Below are 25540 nucleotides of genomic sequence, written 5' to 3'. Positions count from 1 at the left end.
TTTTAAATGTAATTTACTAATGAGTTCATACTTAGGTAACTTTTACATTAAAGAAATTATAAGCAGGTGAAGTACTTCAACTCCAACCATCGTAGTTAAAGCTCCTCATCTTATTTTAAATGCCCTCCCAATAAGTAAAGTGACTTGCTTTCGATCGGAAGGTTGTGAGATCAAATCCAGGGAAAGAAAAGGTTTCTTTTATTCATTTTTATTTTTTTTAACGAAACATCTGCTATGAAAGTTTGTGATAAGTACATTGGATGTGTGCTATTTGATTGTACTAAAAAAACTTAAGTAGACTTAAGAACTCAAACGTGTTACGCAATGGGTGCAATAACCGCTTATTATAGACAGAGGTCCGGGATTCAGAAAAAAATGTTTTTTCAGTTAAATAAAAAAAATGTTGTCTTTAGCTTTAATATTAAAGTACGTGTATTTAGAATATGATATGAAAAAGGTTCCATTAAAAACTCAAGCGCATGCGTCGGCTTTTCTTTGCCATTTCATCTAAAACTTCATCAACGGTAACAATTTGATCACGGTGGATGCTTAGTGATGCACGTCATTCAATCGATTTTCACTCATCGTGTTTCTCAAATAGTTTTTAATCAGCCTAATAGTTGGAAAAGATCTCTCGTTCGTTGCCGTTGTTACTGGAAGCGTACACAAGATTTTCAACAACATGTGAACATTGGGAAAAGCCACAGAATCGCATTCCTGTAATATTAATCATAGATAAAGTGATAAAAAAAACCGAAGTACCTACTTCAGGAATAAGTAGAATTCATGCTTTTTGATCCTATGCATGAGGTCTAATGTATACGTATATAAAATTCAAGAGAAAGAAACTGATCGAAAAGAAAAAAAATTCAATTTAAAAAAGTCATATCTACACGGAAAAAACAATAATGTGTTTTTTACATTTTAAAATGTAAAAAACACATTATTTTTCATTTATCAAATAATTTGAATTTTACATTTTTGAAATGTGTTTTTGACATGCAAAAAAATGTAGATATTGCGTTATAATAATGTGTTTTCCACATGGAAAATAATATCAAATTTGCATTACATTTCAAAATAGGAAATGTGTACTTCAAAAAAATGCTGTAAATTTAACATTATTTAAATGTTAAAAATATTTGCCTTTTCATTCCGATGAATGTAATCGCTGTTTAGGCAAACGAGCAAACGCCTGAATTGATTATATTCACGCATGCAATAAGTTGGTTGATTTTAAATCAATGTCGATTATGTTCGTTTAAGGAAGTTTGATCATTGAACACGATCATGTTGCCGTTTTTGCCGAACGATGTTGTGTTCGATTTTTGCTGTTCTCTGATATGTATGTAGATGGTCGTTAGGCAAATTTACAAGGAAACTTCTTTATGGCGGCTACCGTGGTGTGATGGTAGCGTGCTCCGCCTATCACACCGTATGCCCTGGGTTCAACTCCCGGGCAAAGCAACATCACAATTTTAGAAATAAGATTTTTCAATTAAAAGAAAATTTTTCTAAGCGGGGTCGCCCCTCGGCAGTGTCTGGCAAGCGCTCCGATTGTATTTCTGCCATGAAAAGCTCTCAGTGAAAACTCATCTGCCTTGCAGATGCCGTTCGGAGTCGGCATAAAACATGTAGGTCCCGTCCGGCCAATTTGTAGGGAAAAATCAAGAGGAGCACGACGCAAATTGGAAGAGAAGCTCGGCCTTAGATCTCTTCGGAGGTTATCGCGCCTTACATTTTTTTTATTTTATTTATTAACATAGACATAAAACATCAAATATTTGAATTGTAATGACCTAAAAAATCAAATGATCCGGAGGCAAGGGGGGTTTAAACTTCCCCCACTCCCTCCGTCGCTACGCCCCTGGTTCGCAATAACCGCTTATCTCGAGATAGACGTATTATGCAATACAAACAAATGTTTACAATTCTTCTTAAAAAAGCTACTTATGCAAATGTAAATTAGTTCGGCGATTATTCACTTGCTAATAACTTTTCTATTAGTATACCTAGAAGGATACTGGTTGGACACAAATATGTAGCTATAATTCGCGAACATCGTACCACCAATAACTCAAATTCTTCATAAGACGACTTAAGTGGTTATTGCATGGGGCCATAGAAATATTATAGCCAAGCAAATTCGCCTGAGATTCAGAAGTATGAAAATTATTTTATCCCCTTACGGCTGATTTTATCTTTTTCATTGCACTGACGTATGGATTGTGAAAAGGAGTTGGCAAACGCAAAATGTAATTAGTTACTGCCGTGTTGGCAAATTTTTTATAAAAAAATACTCTCATATCGTTTTAAGTTATTAATCAGTGAATACATCTAATTTAACGCATTTATTTTTCCACAACATAAAGAAATCAACACGCATATTTTAACAATCTGAACACACGTATTGCTGTAGACATGACCACCCCATATAGTTAAATCATGGCCATTACATAAGTAAGAATATCGATATTGTGAGGAATTTTGAGAAGTTCCGCTTATTTTAAGGGTCTGGAAAATTGACATAGTCATAACGCGATAGTCATAACCATATTTTTACTTATCCATATCAATTGGCATCAGTTATTTGTGCCTTAACCTAAAAATCTTGAAATTTTCATAAAAATCAAGAAAACGCAAAAAATGACTAACATATACGACAAAAAATATGTCTATTAGTCAAAACATATCCAAAACACTAAACGAAATCTACAAAAAGTTAATAAATCTCCAACTCAAATATTTTTAGGTTATGGTTATGGCGAAAAACCAAAAACCAATTGGTTGGCTATGGTATGGTTATGGCTAGGGCGTTATGGTATGGCACCATTGACCAATTATATTGATTTCCATGAGGTTGGTTGGATCAGCTGTTTTATATGAATATGGATACGTCAAGCTTAAACGGCCCTTTTTACCTTCTGCTAACGTTCGAATCGCTGAACTGTCGAATAAATAACTAAAAAATTCAGTATTGCAAAATGGTCTTCATTTAGACTACTTTGGGAGTAGTACTTCACAATTAATTCACTACTAGCGTGTTTAAATCAAACTGATTATTTATTCTTCAGCTTGCGCTGCTTTTATACTCCTGTTGCCTAGTTCGTATATTTCTCCTAAGGTCTTCACTTTTCACGAACATTGAACAGTTGTATAGTATATTTGGTTATTTAGCTATATGTGTGTGTATGTGTGAGTAACAACTTCTGCTCTTAGCTGATGAATAATCTTTAATCTTTAAGCTGCTGGTTATGCGTGTGAAATATTCTTCGTCGCCTTCTGTGTAAGTGTGACTGCTTTCTTTGATGTGTTCATGTACATTAGTGTGGCTGCTTGCTGTTTTCGTTGTTGCTGTGATTATTTACTAACAGGATAGTGATGCTAACATTCGTCACAATATTTATTTATTTATTTAAAACGGACGGAAGTATATTTCTAATTTAAAAAAATAAGTCTTAGCAGTGGTCTTATCTGTCCAAATTTTTCTCCCAAAGAGCAACTTAAGGCATCTTTATGATACCATTATAATTTTTTTTTTCAAAAAGTATTAGCAGTCAAGATTGCAAGGATGACATCGTCGTAAACTTAATAATAGTAAAAGTAACAAAAAATATATACACAATGACATGCATTTTTCAAAAACGCCCTACCAGATGATTCATTCAAAACATTTTGACTTGAACTAGCCGGATTTTCCAAAAAAATCTGAAGTAGGACACTCTTCAATCAAATTTGCAGGTAGAGCGTTTTTAAAACAAATCCTGATATAAGGCGTTTCTGAGATATGGCGTTTTGGAACTGGCATCCGAGATAGGGTGATCTCCTTCACTCAGCAATCGATTTAATAATACACAAAGCTTTCTTTCGGGGAACACATATGTAATTTAAATATTATTGAGCAAGGTAATAAAAAAACATTGAATTCCGCTAACGGTATTTCGTTTCGCTCGGGAATAGTTGATGCCGATGTTTATAGCATGTATGGCTCATGTTTGAACTTTGAGTCATATCATGACATATTTTATAAATAGTTTCTTTAGTCTCTGCTAGGGGCACCTGTGGTTACATTATCTAAATGATTTTCGTATAAATTCAAAAGTGTCAAACATTTTAAATCTAAATATACCCTCTAAAGACGCATAGTCCGATTTTGCAGAAATTAAATGTTTTTTTTTTGCTTACCAACGAGTCGATCATATGGTAAACTTGGCACTCACTAGAGGCTATGCTGAACAAATACGACAAATAATCGTATTACCAAATAAATACAATATCAAAAAAAAAAACTCAAGCAAAACAGTTGTCATCTAACTGCATCGCTAATGTTGTTGCCGAAAAACCTGTCCACCCGGTATTTTTTGTTTTTTGCAGTTCTTAATTTTATTTTGGGTTTTTATTTGGCACAAAAATGCTTTAAAATATTTAATCAAATGCAAAATGCCAAAACAACAACTCGCTTACACCGTCAAATGAGCATTGACCATAACATTGTACGCTTTTAATGCAACATTCTTACATATCAGAGAACTACATCAAGCAAAAATTTATCAAACCAACTTAGCAGACCTGCAGACCTGTAACCAGGAGGTTTAAGCAGCATTCGAATAAGAACCCCCGGTTTCCCTCAGCTAATAACACGTCAATGTCGTAAGAATTCAGAAGTCTTTTAAATTTACGGCAGACTATCAATGCTTAGCATTACGGACGCCCTAAAAAACTCCGACGGCTGGAATGCATGCCATTCTGAATTCTGGTGGCAAAGAACATAGCGTTAACAATTGCAACGAGGCTCAGTGCCTTGGGGCAGCTTGAGCGCAGACCATACGGCCATAGTCGTATAGCGTCATCAATTACAGGACGAACTGACTAGTCGATTCCGTATCTGCGCTTCGAAGGGGCGCTTAGATCCACAATAGAGGTGGATAGTTGGTACAAGGGTACCCAAATGGCGGACGAGGCGATACATGTGTACATCGATGAAATAATCTCGCATAGCACAGTATCTAAAAGTGTTTTCGAGTTTAAGGAATCCCTAGAAAGAATCGGGACACGAAGAAGCACACATCTTTATTGAATCAGGTAAAAAGAGCGCATCCCTCGAAGCTTGCTCCGTAGACGTCTCAATTAGATTGGACGAGATGTGCACATGATCGACCAAACGGGAAAGGCGTGGACCCAAGCGCGGGCCTGCGATGGGTCGAACATCATGTGTAGGTCTTACAACCTTGGGCTAACAAAGCTACTTCTAACATTAAAAAGAGAGGACTGTATACTCATGACGGGTGTTCTGACTGGACACTACCTTCGGGCGTCACACGCCTTTAAATGAGGCTTGGGCAGTGATAGCAAAAGTAGGAAGTGTGGCTTGAAGGAGAAGAAAAGGATCGAGCACGCTTTGTGCTCTTGTGCCTTGCGCTTGCCAGGCTAAGACTTCAGCTGTTAGGATTGATACAGGCGTTAGATCTATAAGCAGTAAGTCGCATAGATCCTAGAAAGCTGCTAGTATTTGCAAAGAGAAATGCCCTATCTCAAACTTTTGAAATGTGCCTGTACTTACAATTGTTTATTAAAATCCCGAACTCAGAAATATTTTCAAAAGCGCCTTATATCATGATTTTTATTATCAACACTATATTTTAGAATTCGATCAAATTCTACGCGATGAGGTTAGGCCGTTAACCAAAAAATTCTAATATACATATCTATTCTTCAGCCGAATGCTGAAATATGTCATTTTTGAAAAAAACTCTGAGCTTAAGAGATTTCGAAGTCGCTGCCGAGATAGGTTGATATTCCAATCAGTTGCAAAGTTGCAGCATACTTCGGCATTTCTCTCATGCATATGTATCGTATGTACAAAAGTAGCATTTTCTTATTTATTTGTTTTGATATAATTTGTTGCATATCTCTAAAACTAAAATAATATCGCATGGCGAGATTTATCGCGTTGTTGATATTGTGATCTTTGCTAGGGCTACGCGTCTAAAATAAATATAAAGATATTTTTAGGGTTCTTAAATGACGCAATATCATGTGATATATTTGAATGACATAGAGATGTATTATATTCAGTGCTTTGCCACTGCCATTGATATATTGGTATGTAGTAGTGAATGCTACATCGAGTTGGTGGTTTTTTATACTCAGTTGAGCAGAGCTCACAGAGTATATTAAGTTTGATTGGATAACGGTTGGTTGTACATATATAAAGGAATCGAGATAGATATAGACTTCCATATATCAAAATAATCAGGATCGAAAAAAAATTTGATTGAGCCATGTCCGTCCGTCCGTCCGTTAACACGATAACTTGAGTAAATTTGAGGTATCTTGATGAAATTTGGTATGTAGGTTCCTGAGCACTCATCTCAGATCGCTATTTAAAATGAACGATATCGGACTATAACCACGCCCACTTTTTCGATATCGAAAATTTTGAAAAACCGAAAAATTGCGATAATTCATTACAAAAGAGAGATAAAGCGTCGAAACTTGGTAGATGAGTTGAACTTATGACGCAGAATAGAAAATTAGTAAAATTTTGGACAATGGGCGTGGCACCGCCCACTTTTAAAAGAAGGTAATTTAAAACTTTTGCAAGCTGTAATTTGGCAGTCGTTGAAGATATCATGATGAAATTTGGCAGGAACGTTACTCCTATTACTATATGTACGCTTAATAAAATTTAGCAAAATCGGAGAAGGACCACGCCCACTTTAAAAAAAATTTTTTTTTAAAGTAAAATTTTAACAAAAAATTTAATCAGCCCAATTCTAAACGAAAATTCCGTTCGGGTTTTTTCCCTTCTCCCATTCCTCGTATTCTAAATAAAAATTCCTTGTGAGTTTTTTCACTTCTCCCTTTCCTCCTATTCTGAACAATGTTCGAAAAAGCGGAAACCGGTTATGGGAGAAAAGTAGGTATTATGAATGTGAGGGAGAGGGAGATTTCTCTGCCATTTCATAGGAGTTTTTTCACTAGTTAAATTAAAGGGAATGTATCAAAATAGTTAAAGGAAAATGGTTATTTTAAGACAGAACACTTATTTGTACAAATTTGTGCTAAAATATGTAATTACATTCAACCACAATATTCTCACTGTTAATACAACAACAACAACCACAATAGTCTTTATTTTAAGTAGAAAATATATCATAAGCAACAGAAGAGCTTTTGGTATATTTGATGCAGCCATCCAGAAATTGCGCAAGGATTTTTAAGAAGGCTTAAATAGATTTTGGCATATAGCGAAAGGCGTACTCAACTCGACCTGGCCGCCAGAAAATTGCTTTGCTGAATGAAAGCAGGCAACTCCAGTGGATTTGTGTTATCCCGCCGTCTTCTTCTTCTTATGCTACTCTGTTGATGTTGCTGTGGCACAAATTCATTACTCATTTCAGTGAATAACACATGAAATGCAATACTGTGCATTGTTTATATTTTATTTCTTAATTTCAAACAAATTTGCAACAATAATTAAACTTTTCAATTTTTTAAACGAAATAAGAAATGCGCAACGAAATTTCAATTCACAAAACAGCTGACTTCGAAAATTCGAAATTCCTATTCCCCAATTATTCTTCTCCCTAGGAGAAAAGAATTGGAGGAATTTTTCCGCGGGAATAAAAAAATCCGCGAGAACAAAATTCCGCGAGAATATTTAGAATTGGTCTGAATATCTTTACAGTATATAAGTAAATTATGTCAATATTCAACTCCAGTAATGATATAGTGCAACAAAATACAAAAATAGAAGAAAATTTCAAAATGGGAGTGGCTCCGCCCTTTTTCATTTAATTTGTCTAGGATACTTTAACGCCATAAGTCGAACAAAAATCAACCAATCCTTTTGAAATTTGGTAGGTGCATAGATTTTATGACGTTAACTCTTTTCTGTGAAAATGGGCGAAATCGGTTGATGCCACGCCCAGTTTTTATACACAGTCGTCCGTCTGTCCTTCCGCATGGCCGTTAACACGATAACTTGAGCAAAAATCGACATATCTTTAATGAACTTAGTTCACGTGCTTACTTGAACTCACTTTATCTTGGTATGAAAAATGAACGAAATCCGACTATGACCACGCCCACTTTTTCGATATCGAAAATTACGAAAAATGAAAAAAATTCCATAATTCTATACCAAATACGAAAAAAGGGATGAAACATGGTAAGGTAATTGGATTGTTTTATTGAAGCGAAATATAACTTTAGAAAAAACTTTATAAAATGGTTGTGACACCTACCATATTAAGTAGAAGAAAAGGAAAAAGTTCTGCAGGGCGAAATAAAAAACCCTTAAAATCTTGGCAGGTATTACATATATAAATAAATTAGCGGTATCCAACAGATGATGTTCTGGGTCACCCTGGTCCACATTTTGGTCGATATCTGGAAAACGCCTTCACATATACAACTACCACCACTCCCTTTTAAAACTCTCATTAATACCTTTAATTTGATACCCATAACGTACAAACTCATTCTAGAGTCACCCCTGGTCTACCTTTATGACGATATCTCGAAAAGGCGTCCACCTATAGAACTAAGGCCCACTCCCTTTTTAAATACTCATTAACTCCTTTACCCATATTGCACAAACGAATTCTAGAGTCACCCCTGGCCCACCTTTATGGCGATATCTCGAAACGGCGTCCACCTATGGAACTAAGGATTACTCCCTTTTAAAATACTCATTAACACCTTTAATTTGATACCCATATCGTACAAACATATTCTAAAGTCACCCCTGTTCCACCTTTATGGCGATATCTCGAAAAGGCGAACACCTATAGAACGAAGGCCCACTCCTTTTTAAAAATACTCATTAACACCTTTCATTTGATACCCATATTGTACTAAAAAAGTCTAGAGTCACCCCTGGTCCACCTTTATGGCGATATCTCGAAAAGGCGAACACCTATAGAACTAAGGCCCACTCCCTTTTAAAATACTCATTAACTCCTTTCGTTTGATACCCATATTGCACAAACGAATTCTAGAGTCACCCCTGGCCCACCTTTATGACGATATCTCGAAACGGCCTCCACCTATGGAACTAAGGATTACTCCCTTTTAAAACCCTCATTAATACCTTTAATTTGATACCCATATCGTACAAACACATTCTAGAGTCACCCCTGGTCCACCTTTATGGCGATATTTCGAAACGGCGTCCACCCATAGAACTAAGGCCCCCTCCCTTTTAAAATACTCATTAATACCTTTCGTTTGATGCCCATATTGTACAAACAAATTCTAGGGTCACCCCTGGTCCACCTTTATGGCGATATCTCGAAACGGCGTCCACATATGGGACTAAGGATTACTCCCTTTTAAAATACTTATTAACACCTTTCTTTTGATACCCATATTGAACAAACAAATTCTAGGGTCACCCCTGGTCCACCTTTATGGCGATATCTCGAAACGGCGTCCACCTATTGAACTAAGGATTACTCCCTTTTAAAATACTTATTAACACCTTTCTTTCGATACCCATATTGAACAAACAAATTCTAGGGTCACCCCTGGTCCACCTTTATGGCGATATCTCGAAACGGCGTCCACCTATGGAACTAAGGATTACTCCCTTTTAAAATACTCATTAACACCTTTCATTTGATACCCATATCGTACAAACGCATTCTAGAGTCAACCCTGATCCACCTTTATGGCTATATCCCTAAATGGCGTCCACCTATAGAACTATGGCCCACTCCCTCATAAAATAGTCTTTAATGCCTTTCATTTGATACACATGTCATACAAACAAATTCCAGGGTTTCCCTTAGTTCATTTTTCTACATGGTTATTTTCCCTTATGTTGTCACCATAGCTCTCAACTGAGTATGTAATGTTCGGTTACACCCGAACTTAACCTTCCTTACTTGTTACTTTTAAAGTGTTGTCACTGATGTGGGACCAATGTACATGGTTGAGTTGATATGAGCGAAATAAGAAAAGGAAATTTATCGATTTTTTATGGACGAGTTATCGATTTCTTATCAGATCATTACAAATTGATTATCGGTATGGCTATTTTTTTTCTATAGAAAGGTTATCTATTTGTTATCAAACAGTTGCAGAGTTTTTATGAACCCTCTACTAGGCTGTTTTTCGTATACACCATATGTCCCTCGAATTTTATTACTGCTGTTGTGAGAAATTCTATTAACCAAAATAGCTAGATATAACGATGATTTGGAGCTTTTTGTCTAGTCATAGACATAAACTATTTGTCATGGAGAAGGTTGGAAGCTACGTACATATTTCTCTCCACTCTGTAACCTTTCTGTTTCCACATTATTCTCATATAGCTATTATAACCTAGATTCAAACGATACCATGAAAGTATTGATACATACTTGTGTGCAAGTTACATCGAAAAAAGTATCGATTCTTACTTATATCCGTACTTTTTTTTGTAATTACTGAACACGTCCAAAAATTTCGGACAAGTATTAAAAGACACGTGTAGGCCTTGGTATAATAGCCCGAAGGCAAACATTTGACTTCTATCAAGAGATAGTTGTGAAAAACAATGGAAAGTAGTTATGTGGTTTATATATTTTTCGTCTTTCATGCTTTTGTTGAACACACATAGAACGGATTTACATAGAACTCTTGGAGCTTAGCTTCGCTTTGATACTTTGACAGCACCATAAAGGCGGACTTAGACTGGATTTACACAGAACACTTCGCCTGGCGGATGAATTCAATGTATGGCCGTACAAAGCTTGTGAAAGGTATAGAGAGGCTAAAGCTAAGATATTCTGAACTTATGATGCAGTAAAAGCGTCAAAACCAAGCAACGGGGCAAGCTTTACGAAAACTTGTTGGTCGATTAAAAGCGACGAAAGCAGCATTGATTGTTATAAAGTGTAAAAACAAAGCAAAGCGACCCAAGCGGTTCTGTAAATCCGCCTAAAGCTACATTATGTCAATTTCTTTGCATCGCCTTACAGTCTTTGTAAAGCAAGATTTATTTGCGGCAATACACTGAACTCACTTGTCAGGCGAAGCAATGCCGTAATTCCTTCTATGTAAATCCGGCAATAAACATACATGCATGCAGAAAGCTGTTATTCGGAGAAATACTGTGGATCTCGTAGCCAGGGTTACTTTTTAAAGCGTGAAATTGTTCCACGTGCTTAGACTGTTAATAAATTTGTCGATAAATCGTGTTTCGATGCAACTACTTTTTTCCGATACCTACTCAGTACGCGGTTGCCATGGTGTGGTGCTAGCGTGCTCCGCCTACCACACCGAAGATCCTGGGTTCAATTCCCGGTTAAAGCAACATTAAAAATTTAGAAACAGGTTTTTCAAATAAGAATAAATTTATTTAAGCGGGGTCGCTCCTTGGCAGTGATTTGGTAAACACTCCGAGGGACGTTCGGAGTCGGTTGGAACAGAAGCTCTCCCAAAAATTTCTACGGAGGTTAACTCGCCTTGTATTTATTTTTATTTACTCAGTACTCGGTGCAAAAGTATTGTAATGAATTTTGGGAATTCTGCTATCGTTCGAATCGCTGAACTATCGAATAAATAACTCAAATATTCAGTATTACAAAACGGTCTTTATTTAGACTACTTTGGGGGTAGTACTTCACAATTACAATTATACTTCATTAATAGCACGTTTAAACTAAACTTATTACTGATTCCTCAGCTTGCGCTGTTTTTATACTCTTGGTTACCACCCTCGCCCATTTCTCCTAAGGTCTAGACGTTTCACGAACATTCCTTCTTGAACAGTTGTATCTCATGCCTGGTTATTTAGCTATACGACCCGTGCGCCTCTCGCGCAACCAATATAAAAGTCCTTTTCAAATATCAACAAAAATCAGCTGCTCCATCAATCAATTAAAACTTACAGCTTATATATTCTCTTCGCTGTCAGCTTTGATGTTTACATGTACAAATGTGTGGCTGCTTGCATTATTGTTGTTGTGCATTCATTCAGTAGCAGCATAGTGATGAACCGAAATGCTAATTTTCGCCACAGTATTCTCTTCAAATATTCTTGGTATCGGATCAAAAGTGTCGATACCTACTTTCATTTACTAGTATCGTTTAATACCGATTGAAACCTAGCTTAAATATAAAACCTTATGTACATATATAAGTAAGGTAGTATAGTATTATATAACTGATACTGATGGTTATGATACCTGTTTACTGTAAATGAAATTTAAAAGTGATCGATGGTTTAAAAAATTTAAACGGTTTGTTATCGAAGAGCTATCGATATTATATTAAAAAAATATCGATAAGATTGCTTTCGAAAGTTATCGAAGATATGTACCAATAAAACTTAGATAAACTCCAATTTTCTTTAAATTTATTTCATTTTCCTTCATTTTTAAAGACAAATTACATGTTCAAGCATACATAATTAAATGTGCATAAATTTTGCAAACCAAACAAACATTTCCAGTCTGCACAGTCACTCTATAAATTTTTAATGTTGATTACACCTTCAGTGCTACTCACTGTAGGGTTTGGAATACTTCTAAGTACAGTATATATGTTTACATATACATATGTAAGTGGCACCAAATAAAATACTTATGAAAATACATAGATTTGTATATAAATGTGTTTATATGGGCTGTTAAGTTGCCTTAAGCGAGTATTTCTCAGTCTCATATCTCTTACACGCATTCATAAGGCCAACCATATCTACATACGTACGAGTATATATTTTTATATTGATCAATAGAACATTGACCTCTTAGACATTGCAATTGCATAGGGCAATGAAACCTACTTAGTTGCAAACCCACAAACTATTTGTACTGAATTTTTAATTGTTTCGTACTTAGAGCACCTGAGCTAATATCTATGCCTATACTACAATAGGGAGCGTAAACTGTTTTCTCAATATTCCTTCGAGCAAAAAAACTAAAATTCTTAGACAAAGTGTTGCATAAATAAACTTGAATAAACACATATTCTACTAGCCCAATTTGAAAGAAGTTACCATACAAGTTTTCATTTTCTCCTTAGTAGTATTTGTCGATAATACACGTTTTATGAAATTTCACCAATGACGACTAGGGTTGTGTGACCATGTGGACTAACTATTGAATTTGGTCAATAAGTTTCAGATTTTTTAATTATAACTTGGTAATAGCCCCAAAACTGCTCCTCTTTCTCACAATTCGATTTCATATTGCAACAATTGGGAGCACTAAGGAAAATCAAGTCTTCCATCACCTGCCTCTCCCAACTCAGCGGTAATGAGCCTTGCTCCATTCGCATGACCTGATCATGTGCAGTCTGGGTTTTTATTCATTACCCCATGATCATATTATGCAATTATGTTACAGTCAGATGTTACAGTTCATCATGAAATTTCCTCCGACACACGCCGTTGGCATCATAGTATAAATAAGTCTTTCATAGAGTTTTTCGCTCGTATACCCAATAGGCCGTCAGCACATCTTCTCTCAACGCTGTCCTTGATTCGGAGCTGTACGTCAAGACTGAAAATATATAGAAAGTTTCCTTCAACTTTATTTTTATCAGCTACATTTCATTAGACTGCGTTTCCTGCCACTTCAAAGCAATATTGAAAAAACTTCAGTTACAGTATACAAATTGATCCGCCCTAATGCGCTAAACATTTGTTCTAGAGTTGCATCGATACAATATATGAACATTAGGGCGGGTCAAATTGTATGGGAAAAAAACTTCAGATTCATATCCAGTTTCTGAATCTATGGGTCATACTGAGTAATATTGTCCATGGGACCATAGGTTTCGCGCCTACCTAATTTTGTTAGAAAATATTTTTTTTAGAAATTTTTATTATTATTTTTGTTAGAAAATATTTTGGTCTATTTAAAAATTGAATTTGCAATGTGGAAAAGTAAAATATTCGTAAATTTTTTGCAACATATTCGCCGATTTTCCCCAAGAAGAAGCGATAAAATTCGAAAAATAGTAGGAAAACGGCCTCTAGCGACGAATATTTTACTTTTCCATATTGCAAATTCAATTTTTAAATGGCCCAAAAAATTTTCTAACAAAAATAATAATAAAAATTTCTAAAAAAAAATATTTTCTAACAAAATTAGGGAGGCTCGAAATTCATTTCAGTATAACCCATAGATACAGAAACTGGCTGTGCCTTTTCAACAATAAATTTGACCCACCCTATTGAATATATATCACTAATAGATACTGTATGCATATCGTATGCAATATGTAAGGCGTAAATTACTTAAATACTTATAACAGCAGCGATCAGAAAAATAGCAGTGGAAATTTTTATAAAATTTTATCAATTAAACTCTCCTTTTTTATTTTCGATATTTTAAGAAAACACTTCTATGAATTTTATAACTGCATCTATGATAATAATCACAAAAGCATTCTCGAAATTTTTTTAAGTTATTGAACAAAGCAAGGTTAAACTCTAATCAACTTTAACTAGAGTTTTAACTCGCACTAAAAACCCGACCTTAAATTGATTGGGCTACAAAACTGCATACTTTAAAAAAAATCGGAGAAATCCAAATAAAGTGTTAGAAATTTTTGAAACATTTTCTCGAACTATCGATTTTTTTGAGATTTGGTTGCCCAGTTTCAGTTACAAAATGTATTGAAGTTTTTTCTTAAAATATCGAAAATAAACAAAAAAGAAGTTTATTTACGAAATTTGATAAAAATTGCCACTGCATTTTTTCTGTGCGCGGCTGTATTTACATATGCTAGTACATTTGTAGTATGTATTTAAATTTATAGCTCATTGATTCGCAATGCAATTATAATTATTTAATTTCAGGTCCTTGACTTTATTACTCCTTTGGGATATGATACAAAGAACTCGTATTTCACAGAAAATGTTGATGTCAAGTCATTAATTCAGACTATAACAATAAACTATTAAATTACCTTTTCATGAGTGACTTAGTGCGTTTAACTGATTTATAAAATGGTCTGAAGCATAATTAGTCGTAAGTTTGAAAAGTAATTAGGGGGTTTGAAAAAGGGATTTAAATAATCCAAAAAAATAATCTCCCTAGCTTTTAGCGATCTTCAATCAGTTTTTCAATGTTTTTATACCTACAAGTTGCGTCCATTCGTGAAGGACTTGTGAGCCTCTTAAGATCTTTGCTGTCCTTCTTAGTATGTACCTTTGATTATCAAAATCAACGGTGGCGCCATATATTTAACTTTTTTCATATTGCACGAACATATAAAAATCAGAGATTGGCTTAAACGAATAACCAGAAAAACGATTAGGTTTGCCACGGATAACAAGTGATTTCAAAGAACAAAAAAGGGTTTTCTTAGTAAGATACTTTTATTTTTAAATTTTTTCGGTTTTTCACAGTGATAAGTTCTTATATTCAAATGTTTCACATCATCACTGAGATCCCTGAGTGTGACTTATTGCCTAAAGTGCGAACGAAATAGGTTTCGAGAATGGAAAATCTCTCGTCTGCTCTGTTAGAATTTAGATAATGAAACTTAATATTGTGTACTTATCAGGACCCTCATAAATTTCATTCCTCATAATTTAAATGAAAAGATCATAATTCTTCCCGGATGTCAATATTTTACGTCATGCGAAGACTATCTACACGACGAATTTGAAGTCACTTCTGGACGGTTTAGGGATCCATTTGGGTTAATTTCTAGACTTTTTTGTAATACTGTTGGAATCAGTGAGGGATTGTTTTGGAGATTTTTGCGATTGTTTTAGGCACTATTTCGGATATTGCTGTGATCATTTATATTTTGGAATCATTTTAACATTGTTCGAAAATATTAAATTACGACTACGGAAAAGTATTGAGCGAGATTAAGAGAAGGCGAGAGGTGCACATGATCGACGATGCCGGAATGGCGTAGAACCAAGCGTCGGGTTGCAAAGTGTCGAAGATCATGTGCAGGTCTTACAACCTTAGACTAACAAAGTTAATACTGTCATTAAAAAATTGAGGACTCTAGACTCATGACGAATATTCTGACTGAACACTGCCTTCTGACGTCGCATGTCTTCAAATTAGGCTTGTTCAGTAAAAGCAGACGTAGGAAGTACTCGTTTTGTGCTCGTGTGCTGCACTTGCCATACTAAGGCTTCAGTCACAAGGAGTGATACGGCTGTCAGATTTAGAAGCAGCAAGAGGCATAGGCCCTAGAAAGCTTCTAGTTTTTTCAGTTTGGTCGTTAAACATACTTCTGGTAACACTGCGGACTCATTCAGTCGTATGTAATGTCCTCATGGACCGACTAGTCCAACCTAACCTAACCTACAGAAAATTATCGCGCTATTATTAATTTCGTCTTGTTATCTGCATGAGAATGGTTTCGTATTAACGGTGTGCCGACATGTCATCGTTAACAACAATTCTTTTTTCCTTTTCTTTTCTTTTCTTTTCTTTTCTTTTCTTTTCTTTTCTTTTCTTTTCTTTTCTTTTCTTTTCTTTTCTTTTCTTTTCTTATCTTTTCTCTTTTTTAATACGTCAATATCGGTTGTGGGAGCTGTTATTTGTGATTTCTGGTAAAAATAGATTCTTAAGTCAATATTAAAGCACACCAACCAAGTTGTTGGTAGTAACCAAATTCTAAATGTAATAAACTTATACCACGAAAGAAAAACGACGCTATAGTTTAAATCCATTGCAGGCGACTATTTTACAACACCACAACTCGTTATTTTGGAATCGTTACTAAGTTACATTTCATATTTATATTTACCTTTTTTTCAATAAAAGCTCAAATATGCTAATTTCATAAAGTTGTTCGTTCGACTCCTATTATTACGATAATTGTGTCTTAAACTATGTGATTTAAAAATGACTTTGCAGTGAACTGTCACGATTGCTTGTGCAGCAAACAAATTACTTTTAATGACGTATGACTGTGCTCCATAAAAATAAACCTGCGATATGGCTGTGCGATTATTTTTATATTTCAGTATCTCTTTTTACCATTGTACAAGAAATATTAGCAAGAAATTGTCACAAACTGATTGAAGGTTTTATATTACACAATCACCTACTTTGAACTTATACAAAAACCTCCATTGCCTTGATTCGCTGGTGGCTGCTAAGTGGACATTGCCAAAAATTGGCTGTCTAATTTAACATTTAAGATACTTTACCTCCTACTAGCTTATATAGATAGCCACATAAATGAACGTCTGACATTTGATATAAGATTTCAAAGTTTTTACAAGCAGCTATGACTCATATTGCTTTTGGCAGCTACTCGTATTATCATTTCGTGATGTTTAGTCATTTGTCCTACAAACAATATCTGACATTCTGTGTTGTGGCAAGCGCGTCCCTTTTAATTAGCCTATCAAAGTTATGTACACATGTAGACTGAAATTTTATTAGAACTTAAGAGAATGAAGTTGCCGGCGTGGCATCCTACATATATAGATTTTCGCTTAGAGAACATCGTATCCCAATATATATTTTTTCACAACGCCCGATTTTGGAATGCCTGCACCGCTGAAACTGGCGATAGCTTTTTGAAAAAAAGTTCTGTAAGAGTGTGTCTTGTAATAAACTCCGTTACAGGGAATATTTCAATCCGTTTCTGACATATGGTATATGTTATTAGCCCCTTCAAATAGCTCATTTGTTGTTGTTGTAGCAGTGCTTCGCCCCATCCAATAGGTGCGACCGATCACAAATTGTCATCAAAATCCTCTAACGCGAGTCCAAGGAAACTTGCTGTTTCAACAGGGGTGAACCATAATGAGAGGGGTGTTAGAGGCGTTGGTTCCACATTACAATTAAAGAGATGGTTGATGTCATGTGGGGACACATTTCAGTGTAACCCCATTTAAGTGGCTCATTTCGGACAGCATCCTTAATTAATTACTGAAAGAGAGTGTAGAGTGTCCCAAAAGATAGTTTCAACTAACTAATATCTTACGGTAAATATACAGGTGTACGTCCAACAGAGGTAACCTTACCGGAATCAAATAATTTCGAGCTTTTTGAGACGTTTTCTCAGCTTCTTCTCCGTAATAACCCAAACCTATAAGTTATTGTTTGACTGTCAGCCTATAAGCCTATAGTCAGTCATCGGATCCTTACTGGATTCTTATTGGCTTTTTATCAACTGGTTACAGATGTGTAAATTTTGTAGTGAAGTTTTATCGGATTCTGTTTTCTAACAAACCGATGAATCGTCACTAGCAAATCGATATCACGGTAGTAACTCGATAGTTTTTTGTTAACATATCGATTAAAAATCGACACATTTAAAAAGCAATAAATCTTTAACTTTTTAATATCACGCCGATAAAAAATTGGTAAGAAATCAATAACTTCCATATCAAATCCATAGCTTTTTGATAACAAATCGATAAGTTTTAGATATATCGATTATACATCGAAACTTTTTTGATTAAATATCGATAATTTTGCAACACTCCTATAATAAATCGCTAAATTTTTGATAACATATCGAAAAAGCAATTATCTGTAAATTTTTGATAACAAATCGATCGCGTTTGATGCCAAATCGATAACAAACCAATAGATTTCCCAAAGAATTTTTTAACACGCCGATAACTTTTTGATAATAGATGGATAGTTTTCGATAGCAAAACAATAACCCGCCAATAAAATATCGGTATATCATTTATAACCTTTGTTATCGATAGGAAGTTTATACCACTTTGATAGTTCATCCATACCTCGTCGAAATCACACTTCTAACAAACCGATAACTGGTCGCTAAGAAATGGATAACACGGCCATAACCCGTAGATAACAAACCGATATGTCATTGATAACAAACTGCTAACACCACGATAACAAATTGTTAACACACACTCCGGTTTTCCTACATTATGTTACACTATAGTGACTACACTTCCGCTTACATTCCATATTCCCCCATATAGCATACCACGCTAAGGGGACCTGAGGTTTTTAGTAGCGTAGTGAATGGAAAACAATAGAATATATTGAACTAGAACCAGAAAGGTGCAGACGCTTGTATGTACCATGAAGAGATGATGCAACTCATAAGTAAACTTGGGTAAAATACACTAAAATATGAAATTTTAATTTTACAATTAAATGTGGATAAAGCTAATTATTCTTAAACTGGGTCTTGATTATGTAAGTGTAAGTTTTAAAATCTATCAATGAAATGAATCGACAACAATAAGCGAAATCATCAACTTCTTCACAATATGAATATACATATGAAGAAGGTGTTTCTACTACCATGCAACAATTCCTAATTTTTGTCAGTACCGTTCCATACTTAGGACATAACTACAAAAGCAAACTAATCAACGTGCCTTCATACATAAAACAATTCTATACTAATAAGGAAACAAAAATATGAATTTAATTGAATTCCTCGCATTCCAGTAGAATAATTGTTTAACGACATGTTTCGCATACAAATTCCAAGAGTATTGAACATGTATACCATGAAACTGGATTATCTACTCTTTAAGACTACAATAAGGTAAACATGTAAATTCTTGAGAAGCTTATGCCAAATGATGGACAGTAATGTATGCAATTGCGCTGTAGTTGGACGCCTCACTTTTGTGTGATGAGCGGGCGGGCGCTTGAACATGTGTGTCCCATCGAAATGTGCGCGGAGTGCATAAGTAATTACAGGAAGTTATATATTTACAAATGCATAACATAATTAGCATACACATGCCAAGAGTATATCTCCTTTTGCTTGCATAATTTATGGCAAAAAAAAAAACAGTATAGATGCGCCATGCTTGAATGCCCTTTCAATGATCCTTTTTCCACAGAAGAATTCAGCCGTTTGAACAAAAGCTTCATAAACGGGCTCTCAGCCTCATCTCCAAAGAGGCGGCGAAATCTTATGTTGATAGTTGTCAGGCAAACCCCGAAACTCCCAGTATACGAAAGTAGATTTTCCAGGGACACGCGAGCTTGGTAAACTCTTAACTCTCCAGAATCAACTCCGAAATACACAATGTATGTCCTGCATGTAATGTGTCGCCACATGACATTTATTTAGCTTTATTTACTTTTATACCAAATAATACAAAAAAATGTTACGCACACGCACCGGCATCCGTCATTCAGTTTAGGTATGGATATATTTACGTGTAATTGCTTGATTTTCAAACTCATAGTTTATAAGGTACTGGCAGCTGCGCCATCCCGATGGTCGGTTTAAATTGTGTTCTCTATCTCCTACTTTCTTCCAATGCCAATTAATAGATGAACCTTGGAAGGTCAATGGTGGAAGAATAAGTGGTTGGCTGGTGCCGAAGTGGCAACTTGATGAACCGCTAGACGGTTGATGACGAAAAGTTGTTTTAAGTGAAGGGTTGAGGGTCGGCCGGTGGATGGTGAAACGGCGAGTGGTAAACTGATGGCAATATTACTCGGCGACCGGTGGTTGTGTGCCGCACCTACCACACCGATGGTCCTGGGCTCAATCCTTGGCAAAGAAACATCAAAAATTTGGAAACAAGTTTTTTCAATTAGAAAAAGGTTTTCTAATCGGCGTCGCCCCTCTTAATTGATTTGGCAAACAGCTCGAGTGTATTTCTGCCACGAAAAGCTTCTCAGTGATTTATTTATTTTTTTTTACGAGGAAGCATCGAAAGCCTCATAGTCAGTGTGGGACTTTAACCGCACTAAACCTCCTACCGTCTGAGTTCCATTTACCCACTTCGTAGACACTTCATTATCTCCGCTATTACATCGCATGCCGCGGACCATTTTACTTTGCTTTGTAGCATGCATCCAACAATTGTTTCAGGAGTGTAATCCTCTCCAAATATTATGCACAGTTTGCATCTCGAGCTATAGAACCTAGGACAGGAAAAATACATGGTAAACATCTTCTACCGTATCGCCACCACAGTGATCGCATATGTTGTTAGGCTCGTGATTGAATCTGTGCAAGTATTCCTTAAAGCATCCGTGACTACTAAGAAACTGTGTGAGGTAGAAATCTACCTCGCCGTGCTTTCTAGATATCCATATATTAATATCTGGAATACATCGGTGTGTCCAGCGTCTATTTGTTGAGGCATTCCACCTGAGCTGCGAGCGTAGTGCACACATACGGTAAGTCGACTTTACCCCGCGGAAGTATGATTTATAGTCCGTGGCCTGATGCCAAACAGGAGCCCCGTAAAGTATTTGGCTTTATACAACGCCAGCCAGAAGTTGACGCCATCGTTGCTTTGGTCCTCTTGCATTTATCTTTATCCTAGATAATGCTGCTACGGTTTTTGCTACCTTTCCATTGGCATACTCTAAGTGGGTTTTGAATGACAACCTCCTGTCTATCACAACCCCCAAGTATTTTATTGCAGGCAGCGTGTCGATGTCATGGCGGCCGATTCTTATAGTGACCTGCTCCACCCGTTTCCTACTTGATATGAGTACAGCCTCTGTTTTTTGTTCCGCCAGCTGCAGTCCATTTTTCGTAAGCCACGATTGAACCATCGCTATGCTTGTATTAGATTTGGCGCATATTTCGCCCAGGTGCTTGGCCGTGATTACCAACGCGATATCGTCCGCGAAGGCGATAATTTTCACCCCATTGGGTACCTTGAGGCGCAATACTCCGTCGTACATAATGTTCCAAAGCAGTGGACCGAGCACGGAGCCTTGAGGAACACCGCCTGTGACGTGAAGCTTTTCTACTCCAGCAGCCGTTTCGTATTCCAGCACTCTACCTTCAAAGTAGCTGCGTATGATCCTACGCAGGTAAAGGGATATGCCTATCTGGTCCAGCGTGACTAGAATTTTTGCCCAATTGGCAGTGTTGAAGGCATTTTTCACATCTAAAGTAATGATAAGGCAATATTCCTTAGAGCCTTGCAGGTGCCGGTCGGTGCCGCAAATTCGTAGGGAAAATTCAAAGGCGCACGACACAAATTGGAAGAGAAGCTCGGCCAAAATCTCCTAGGAGGTGACTCGCTCCAAGTATTTATTACTTGCTCGTGGAATCGGGGGCTGATGAGGCGATGTCCAAATAGCCAGGGCCTGGTTGATGAAAATGTTACAGAAATAGCCAAAATTGACAATCAACATTTATATCCATGGAATCTATATAAAATAAATATATTTTTGATACAGAACACACACAACGAAAGAAGGTATAAAAAACTCAACATAAGATAAAAACAATTTCAATTAGAAGTGCTTAGCATGAAGGTGTTGGCATGCATTTATTTGTATCGCGTTAAAGCCCCAAGTGGCAACGTGATATTGCATGAAATTTGGCACAATGAATTCAAAAAATTGTACTTACCCCAGTAAACATATCAGATTTACAATTCTTTCTTCCCTTCCTTACTTATTTGGGCGCTTAACTGTTTAAATGCTTTTGGCCGTTGAAATGGTGTCAAGTTTTGATTTCAAAGGATCCTAGATCGCAGTGAAGAATACTAGATCCTTCCGACAAGAATATCTCGTGGGCCGGAGCATCTTCGTCCATTCGCAAAACATGACCTAGCCTATGCAAACCTTGGGTCTTCGTTCGTCGAACTATGTCCATGTCTGCATAAGGCTGTGCACATCGTTAAATCTTCTTCGATAATCGTCGGCGCCATAGCACAGAGAGAGATTCATAAATTTTTCAAAGGGATTTTCCATATTACAGGACAGGTAGTATAACTGACTTTTAGAGCTTGATTTTTATTTGACGAGACAGGGTCTTTACTTTTCAACTGGCTACTCAGTTCAATAATTCGCCTTTGGATTTCTTGGCTGGCATTGTTGACATGCTGGTTTCAATACGCAAATGCACCGAGTCTTTGGGTGTTGAAAGCAGGTATTTCGTTTTGTCCTCGTTCCGCATTATCTTTTCCGCTTCTTTTTCCACTTTGAAGTAACACCGTGACCGTTTAGGCCACGAAGCTAAAATTTGATAGATGATAGATCTACCACATCTTAAGCCGCACTGATAAGGTCCAATCCGCCTCTTCACGACGGGCTGCAAACTTTTGCACCATATGCTAGACAAATGCTTATACCTTATACGCGATAGTAAGAAGGCTGATGTAACGATAGATTGTTGGTATGTTGCTTTACGTATGTCACCAATGTCGGCTGGAGGATTCTGCTTCCTTCCTGAGTGCTTTAAAGTCGGCTGACCTTGATTAAGTAAAGTGGTTCTTAAAAGAAAGACAACTCCTTTGACCATTCTCATTAGTTCAATTCCTTTCAATATTGATTTTCGCAGCAATGTAACTAAACTTGAAAATGTATTTTTTGAAAATATCGTTATAAAACTTACAAGATCAGCTTACTTAGGCTTGAGTTTGCTGAGCACTAAAGTGGTACTGAGTACATTCCATTTTATACTAACTGTCAGTGTCGCAACGTTGTATGAAATAAATGACTTTTCGAGTGGCTGTGTGCTTGGATAGCTATTCTATCCATTCCAATTACTATCATTTCATGATATATTATATTGTTTCTACGCTGTTTGTTGCTGCTTTTATGCCATTCTTGCCTTGCCTCATTGTGCGGTGAAAGGTGACACAAATGATAATGGAAAATGTGATTAACTTGATTGTGGTGGTGACGGTGTTGTAAAATGGCAAATTTAATAAGGAAACGATCATTTTTTCATGATGCTTTAAGTGGCGTTATGAAAAAAAAGGACTTGATCTGTTTTTATATCCATACATTTTTTGGCGACTAAGTTTTTTTATTTTATAATATCTGCCAGAAGCGCAAGCTGGTGAGACGAAGGTGGTAAGTTAAATCAAATTATTTACCATATCGAACGAGAAGTGTCGAATTGGTACTCGTTTCCAGAATTGCTCTAATCTAAGCTGACAACTTAGTAACAATATGTGCCGTGTTTTTTTTTTGACATGTATATACATCTACATTTGCGGGTAAAATAAAACGCTTATCATCACTTAGATAATGTTTAGGCTGACGATAGAGTGTTCGCTATAAACTATGCTAGGAGAAAAGTAATTTTTATTTTCATATATTTTACAAGTATCAAACGTTTCTGGCATTCAGCCATCTTTTAAAATTTTCCGTAAGAAGTAGTTTTCATAGCTTTTTATATTCATTTTATAGCAACGCTTCCCGCTTCCACTCTGAGGTCAGCTTTAGGATACCCATCTAGCGGCAATTATTGAATACTAGCGGCAGTGGTAAATAACGCGCTATAGAACTAGTTGTACTAAATAGCAGAGACACGCACCTCTGTTGGCCGTAGTGTATAACCATGCGGTGTTCCAGGGGGGAGGGGGGGGGGGGGGAGAACTGGGGGAAATCGAATTAAAAAATATTTTAATTTCTCTTAAAAATCTTAAAATACTAATTTATCCAAAAGTGTGCAGAATTTCATTGTAGTTTAAAATTGAGATTGTGAGGCTAGAAGCTAAATAAATAAATAACAAGTAAGGAAGGTTAAGTTCGGGTGTAACCGAACATTACATACTCAGTTGAGAGCTATGGTGACAACATAAGGGAAAATAACCATGTAGGAAAATGAACCGAGGGTAACCCTGGAATGTGTTTGTATGACATGTGTATCAAATGAAAGGAGTAAGTAAAGGAGAAAGAGTATTTTATGAGGGAGTGGGCCATAGTTCTATAGGTGGACGCCATTTAAGGATATCGCCATAAAGGTGGACCAGGGCTGACTCTAGAATTTGTTTGTACGATATGGCTATCAAATTAAAAGTATTAATGAGGGTTTTAAAAGGGAGTGGTGGTAGTTGTATATGTGAAGGCGTTTTCCAGATATCGACCAAAATGTGGACCAAGGTGACCCAGAAAACCATCTGTTGGATACCGCTAATTTATTTATATATGTAATACCACGAACAGTATTCCTGCCAAGATTTCAATGGTTTTTTATTTCACCCTGCAGAACTTTTTCATTTTCTTCTACTTAATAAGGTAGGTGTCACACCTATTTTACAAAGTTTTTTTCTAAAGTTATATTTTGCGTCAATAAACCAATCCAATTACCATGTTTCATCCCTTTTTTCGTATTTGGTATAGATTTATGGAATTTTTTTATTTTTCGTAATTTTCGATATCGAAAAAATGGGCGTGGTCATAGTAGGATTTCGGCAATTTTTTATACCAATACAAAGTAAGTTCAGATAAGTACGTGAACTAAGTTTAGAAAAGGTATATCAATTTTTGCTCAAGTTATCGTGTTATCGGCCGAGCGGAAGGACAGACGGTCGACTGTGTATAAAAACTGGGCGTGGCTTCAATCGATTTCGCCCTTTTTCACAGAAATAAGTTATCGTTCTAGAATCTAAGCCCCTACCAAATTTCACAAGGATTGGTAAATTTTTGTTCGACTTATGGCATTAAAAGTATCCTAGACAAATTAAATGAAAAAGGCCGGAGCCCCGCCCATTTTGAAATTTTCTTTTATTTTTGTATTTTGTTGCACCATATCATTACTGGAGTTGAATGTTGACATAATTTACTTATATACTGTAAAGATATAAAATTTTTTTGTTAAAATTTGACTTAAAAAAAAATTTTTTTTTAACAGTGGGCGTGGTTGCTCTCCGATTTTGCTAATTTTTATT

At 36.1% G+C, this 25540-nt stretch overlaps 1 protein-coding gene across 14 annotated transcripts in view; it reads left to right on the top strand.

The window, feature by feature from the left end:
* The window catches only part of KrT95D (phosphofurin acidic cluster sorting protein KrT95D), a 298169-nt gene that overhangs the window by 112262 nt on the left and 160367 nt on the right, over window positions 1-25540 (top strand). The window lies entirely within an intron of this gene.

The sequence above is a fragment of the Eurosta solidaginis genome, chromosome 1, assembly GCF_040869045.1.
Source record: "Eurosta solidaginis isolate ZX-2024a chromosome 1, ASM4086904v1, whole genome shotgun sequence".
NCBI lineage: Eukaryota > Metazoa > Arthropoda > Insecta > Diptera > Tephritidae > Eurosta > Eurosta solidaginis.
This window is presented reverse-complemented; position numbering and strand designations above follow the sequence as displayed.